We start from the raw sequence: 6,415 nt of genomic DNA on the forward strand, positions 1-6,415 counted from the left end.
ACGTTCAATATATATTGACATCAAAGAGGAATGCGCTATATATTGAACGATTAGATACCATATCGTCTGATTGAGATCCATATGACAATATATTTAAATATTACATCTGGTTTGCGCGTAACGAAGAAGGTATTATTTAGGCTGGGATTTAGAATAGCATCCCCGGATTTCGGGAATAAAATGGGTATCACTGGAAAAGTGACGTTTTCCAGATCACGAAAATATATATATATAGTTGCCGCTGACTTATAATTTTAAAGATGTTTGCATTTAAATTTGAAAAATTGACAACTTTTACATTGATAATTTGTAGGCTGGGATTTAGAATAGCATCCCCGGATTTCGGGGATAAAATGGTATCAGTGAAAAGGTGACGTTCTCCAGATCACGAAAATATATATATATTACTCACAATGTACAAATTATCAATGTAAAAGTTGTCAATTTTTCAACTTTAAATGAATATATCTTTAAAACTATACGTCAGCGGTAACTATATTTTTTCGTGATCTGGAGAACGTCACCTTTCCACTGATACCCATTTTATCCCCGAAATCCGGGGATGCTATTCTAAATCCCAGCCAATTTTTTCTTCAATTATATGGAACCTTCCTTTCAGTTTCCTTTCGACATTTTAGTTATAAAAATCAGACAAAAATTAAACATTTAATAAAGCAAAACTATCATTTAATTGGTTTCTTTCAAGATCTCGATTTTTTTTGACTAATTATTGTTAAAATGGATCACGATGCAAATATCACAATAAATATCGTGCGGCTTATATGGCGATTACATGGGGAGTCATGTGCAAAACACACAGAGACCAACGTACTTCAAGCGAGAACTTTCAAATATTAAAATACACACGTTCTTAGGGAAATAGTTATTTAAACAGCTCAACGACTACTCGCCAGCAGGCTTTCAGGTGTCGCTCTCACTAATCAAAAATATTTTTAAATTTGCCGACGACAGTAGAGAGAGTGATGTCACTAAAAGCGCCCATACACGAGCACACAAGTGCGTTCGATCGGTATGTGTGCGCTTGCGGTTTATCGTGTATGGGCTTGTTCGCGTACCGATCCATGTTCGCGAAAATGTTTGATTTTTTACGATCGGTGCGCGAACATGTTTATCGTGTATGGCGTTGTCGGCGCACAAAATCTCATTTTTCTCGTGTCGCCGAACAGTGAAGATCGCGGACAATGGCAAGTGTTAAGGGGAGAGCCTGCTTTCGAGGCTTCAAAAAATCGATTTTTTTGAGGATTTTTTTTGGGAGGGAAAGAAATAATTGATTGAAGAGATTTCTAGGCTTTATAGTTATATATTTGAACATCTTTCACAAATTTTTTGGATACGAAATCTTTGATAGTCTGTCTTTGGGAAGCAATTACCCGATGCATCTCGCATGTACATTTTTCGGACGGCGGGCAGGATGCAGGTCGCAATTTCTATCGGAAACAAAAAATTCAAAGAGATTAATATTTTTTATTAATTTATCTTCTAGTTAAACTAAGAAAATTCCAAAAAAATGTGTAAAATTTAAAATTTTATTAAAAATTGAATAAATAGTTGCTTCTGATCAAAAGAATTTTACTTTATGCTGTTTAAAAATATGTTAAAACTTGACTTTTCTTAATATTTTTTTTAGTTTAAATATAAGATAATTTTATGTCAATGATAATAAACTTTGCCCTAATTCCATACGGCTTTTAGTTTTTTCCTATCCTGCCCGTCAATTAAGAATAATCGTAAAAATTAAAAACCGTGAAATCACGCTTCAAAGTTTTCGCTTTTTGCCTAAACACTCATACATATACATATTTAGTGTAAGAAAAATAAAAGTTGGAATAACTTATTAACGAAATACAATGAAATAGATAAAAATGCTACATTAGAAATAAATTCCAAGAAATGTTCCGCTTGCCTGTCGCATATGTTAACTCTGTGAAGAACGAACGCAAAATGGATTTGTGTGTCGTGTATGGGCAAACGAATTCATACCGATCGAACGCACTTGTGTGCTCGTGTATGGGCACTATAATATGCAATATGTAAAGTTATTCAATACTCTAACATGATGTTATTTTACAAAGAAAAGCATAAAATAGCTCTGTTATATCATTTGTAAAAACAATTGATAATTTAAAACATATAAATTTATTTACTTCCTTATTTGTTGCATAAAAAATTTCACTTTGAACCAAATATTAAAATTTCATTGAAGTGGAAGGCAACAACAAAATTGTGTACATACAAAATGGACCAACTTCACATCACTGTCGTGCAGTCACGCCGTGTCGTTCTCTGTGTGTTCAGCACATCATTGTTGTCAGATTATCTTTTGGTTGGTGGAATTCTGTGCGTTCACACCCATTGTAAGAACATAGGTTTCCACAATGTTCACACCAGAAATAAAGAATGTCTCACTATCTCTCATTGGAAGTGAAAGAACAATTGCAAAACGTCAAAACCTAATGAACTTTGACAGTTGATCGAATAGCAATTGGAAACAACCGATGGCCAGATTGAAATCTTACCAAAAAAATTTGTAAACGGAGTGATTTGTTGCACTGTTCAAGACCACTTACAAAAAATAAAAAACAATGAAAATTAAATAAATTTATGAAATTTAAATGTATTTGATGAAACGTTTTGTAATGTCTAGCATCTTAGTATTATTTTAATGGGAAAATTATTAAAAATTATTAACAGCTAAAAAGCTTAAAACTTTTTATTGGGTATTGAAAGGTCAACAGTCAGTTGTTTTAACATACCATAAAAAGATTTAAATATTTTATCTTTGTATTAAATAACCACTACATAATAATTTTTATTCGTACTAAATGTTGGGTGTTTTAATTTAACTGCCTAAAAATTACTATTTTGTCCAATCTGACCATAATGGAAAATGTTATAAAAAGCTAATTTTGAAGCGCTCTCACACTGGAATAAGTTGGGCATCCCTTTATTCCTGGTTCACACCAACGAAAAGAATCCAGGAAATCGTCCTTTTCATAAAATTTTCGCAAATTTTGCGCAGGTTGGCTACGTGAAATTTAGAACATTTTGAATTGGACATTTTCTTGTTGCCATCACATTTTACTTAAAAGGAAGGTAAATGTTCAGCAGAGCGGTTTTCTTTTTTGAAAAAATAGACCAATTTTGACGGGCAATATCTTACATATCTTGTTTCTAATTCTACTTTTTAAATATACATATATGGCGCATGGCCTATTTTTATATTAAAAAAAAAAGAAAAAAACAATAAAAAATAAAAATTTTTTTGCAAGGTTTTGCAAGAGCAAGAGAATCTCCTAATATGAGAATATCAAGCGACAGGTGTTTTTGTATATGGAATGTAAACATATATCAAGTGACAATTTAGGGTCGGCAAAATATGTCTTCCAAAAACATCGATTAAACTAGAGCAGGCACCGATAATAATGAGTGGAATGTAAGTTTTCAAGTAGTTTTCAGCGAAAACTGTGTTTAACAGATTTTACATGGACGAAAACACAAGTTTTCGTGCGAAAACCAGTTTTTCCCACGAAAACATGTTTTCGTTGTCGGTCCGAACATAGTATAATCCATCAGAATGTGTTGAACACCCGCTGTTATTATTTTCATATCCAAATTTATGACGGGAATTTTCTACTCTTTTGAAAAGAATTAAAAAAAGTATTGTTATTCTAAATAGTTTCTATTTACAGTCGGGCCTTGATTATCCGTAATCCGGTTAACCGGTAACCCCGATTAACCGTGATGGCCAAAATCAGTCCGTTGTTTTTTGTTTGCAATGTATTCAAATTGCTTCCTTCGTTTAACCGTGATTACCTCTTTTATCCGTGATGGCAGAATATTTTTTAGGTTTTTTTTTATCAAGTGCAGAAGCGACTAGGAACCAAACGCTCTGACAAGTCTGAAAACGCATATCAGAGATAAAGAGATCCATAACTCTCCTGTCACAAGAAATGTGAGACCTGCTCACCTGCCGTACTTTGACAGTTGACTGGATTGGGTAGGTTTTGACGTTTTGCTATTGGAATGACTGGAACGGCCAGATTGAAATTATACCAAAAATATATGTGAACGGAGGAATTCGTTGCCGCCGTTCAAGATCGCTAATAAAAATAAAAAACAATGAAAATGAAAGAAAATGTGAAATTTAAATATATTTCTTGAAACGTTTTGTAATTTGATGCAAAATAGAATTAATTTTCAATTACAAATGATAAACAACATTTGATAATTGAGAACTAACAGGCTTAATTCACCTTATTAAGTGTTGAATGATCAAAAGTCAGTTGTTTTAATATACCATAAAATCATAAAAAAGGATTTAAGTAGTTTCGTCATATATTAAATGTCCAAAATATAATAATTTGCAATCGTAACAAATGTTGGGTATTTTAATTTAAAATGCCCAAAAATTCTTATTTGGTTCCATCTGGCCATAATGGAAAATGTTATAAAAAAACGCTTATTTTGAGGCGCTCTCACACTGGAATAAGTTGGGCATCACATTATCCCTGGTATATACTGAGCTACTAAAAACGGGAACGACCCCCGTACCTATAGCTGACTTTTGACAGAAAATATCAATCAATGTGTGAGATTCTGTGTATCAAAAATAAGTTGAATCGGGTCAACATTTCTCTGAGCTATACCCAGTATAAAGATTTTCGAACTTCCATGTGACCTTATACTGGATATATTGGCCAATATTTGAGTTATCTCAATGAAATTTACATAACGAGTTTTGCTTACAATAGTGTATCTTTCTGCCTAAAATAAATCATCGAAAACTTGTCCTAGCCCCCATATAACTATTACCAGGATTTTCGAACATCCGACTGACTTTGCTCTATATGATTGGTGATTGTATGTGAAATACTTTCATGCAACACCGGAACATTTTTTTAGTATGTGGCATCTTTCCAAAGTAAAGAGGACTTTAAAAAATGTATTTTATTCAAAACAGTCTCCTTCTGCTTCAATACAACTATTTGCACTGTCCAAAAGCATGTCGAACGAGTGTTTTTGCTCGTTGGCCGGTATGTCCGCCAGTAAGCCGGTGCAAGCCTTTTGAATAGCCTCTACGTCTGCATTTCGCTTTCCTCTCATAGGTAAACGGATTTTTCCGAAAAGGAAGAAGTCGCACGGTGCCATATCAAGTGAATACGGGGAGTGGTTAATGGTCAATGTGATTTTTGGTCGTCAGTCAATTTGTGCGGAATAAACCGTGCACACCCCTTTTGTAAGCCCAAATGTTCGGTCCAAATGCGATAAATCGATGTTTTGGAGATGTTCAATTCCATTTCCATGAATTTCAATGATGATTTCGGCTGATTTTTGATGAATTCGCGCAAAGTTTCGATGGAATTTCCGGTGATCACGGATTTTTATTGGCCCACATGTTGGCCCACAATTGAATAAAAGGATTTAAGCTTGTTAGCACTCATTAATTAAATAAATTTATTTAATTTTCATTGTTTAATATTTTTTATAAGTGGTCTTGAACGATGCAATAAATCCCTCCGTTTAAAATTTTTTTGGTAAAATTTCAATCTGGCTTGTTTCCAATTGCTAAACGTCCAAGAATGATAGAAACAAGATTGCGCAATGACGAGTTCAAATTTTGTTCGTTCTGCGCATCTACGTCACGGTTGACCAACTTACAATCAGTTGATTTTCAGTTGGTTGTTTTTCTTTGCAATAAGAAGCAATTTTGTATTGCAGGCATGCAAAATCATGAATATCATCAAATTTAACATCAATATAAGTGAATATTAATAAAAGATATCAATATAAGTGAATATTTTATAGTGAACATTTACCTAAATATTCATTTAATTGAATTTTCATTGTATTATTTAAAAAGAGACAATCTTTGCTGTGTTTGTTGCAACCATTTACATTTATGTAAATAAAAAGATTGAATATTTTGTAACCAAGTATTAATTTATTGTTTTATTTAATTTCCTTTTTTTATTAAACATATGTTCAATTATGTTTTTATTTATGGAACGAATCCTAAAATACATTCTAGCTCTGAAAAATAATTCTTTTATTTTCGAGCTACAATTTACAAAATCACTTAAATCTATGTGTTTCTGGACGTAATTTGTACATATATGCAAATCATTACCATTGACGTCGTCAAATATTGCTTGCAAGGCTCTCATATGCTCCATCAACATATCTGTTGGTTTTGAGAGTCCTCCTTCTGAAAGGTGATCCACCCAAGTATGGGACGAACAATTTTAGGAATTGGCACAAATTTCGGGGTTGTCTCTACCGAGTTTGTGGCAGATGTACCCTGCCAAATTCTCAAGTCCGTCGTTGTTGAGAATCTCCAAGTCATCATTTTTTTCGATTGGGTCAGTGGAATTCAGATCAACTGACACACGTTGAA

The 6,415-nt window shown here is 33.1% G+C and overlaps 1 long non-coding RNA gene across 1 annotated transcript; it reads right to left on the bottom strand.

Annotated features, from left to right (window-relative positions):
• Positions 1-1,373: 1,373 nt before the first annotated feature.
• Positions 1,374-1,770, bottom strand: LOC126764370 (uncharacterized). Its single transcript, XR_007667982.1, has 2 exons — positions 1,705-1,770; positions 1,374-1,448 (listed from the first exon to the last, which is right to left on the bottom strand). It is a non-coding gene; the product is annotated as an uncharacterized LOC126764370 (long non-coding RNA).
• Positions 1,771-6,415: the final 4,645 nt, after the last annotated feature.

This window comes from Bactrocera neohumeralis, unplaced genomic scaffold, assembly GCF_024586455.1.
Source record: "Bactrocera neohumeralis isolate Rockhampton unplaced genomic scaffold, APGP_CSIRO_Bneo_wtdbg2-racon-allhic-juicebox.fasta_v2 cluster09, whole genome shotgun sequence".
NCBI lineage: Eukaryota > Metazoa > Arthropoda > Insecta > Diptera > Tephritidae > Bactrocera > Bactrocera neohumeralis.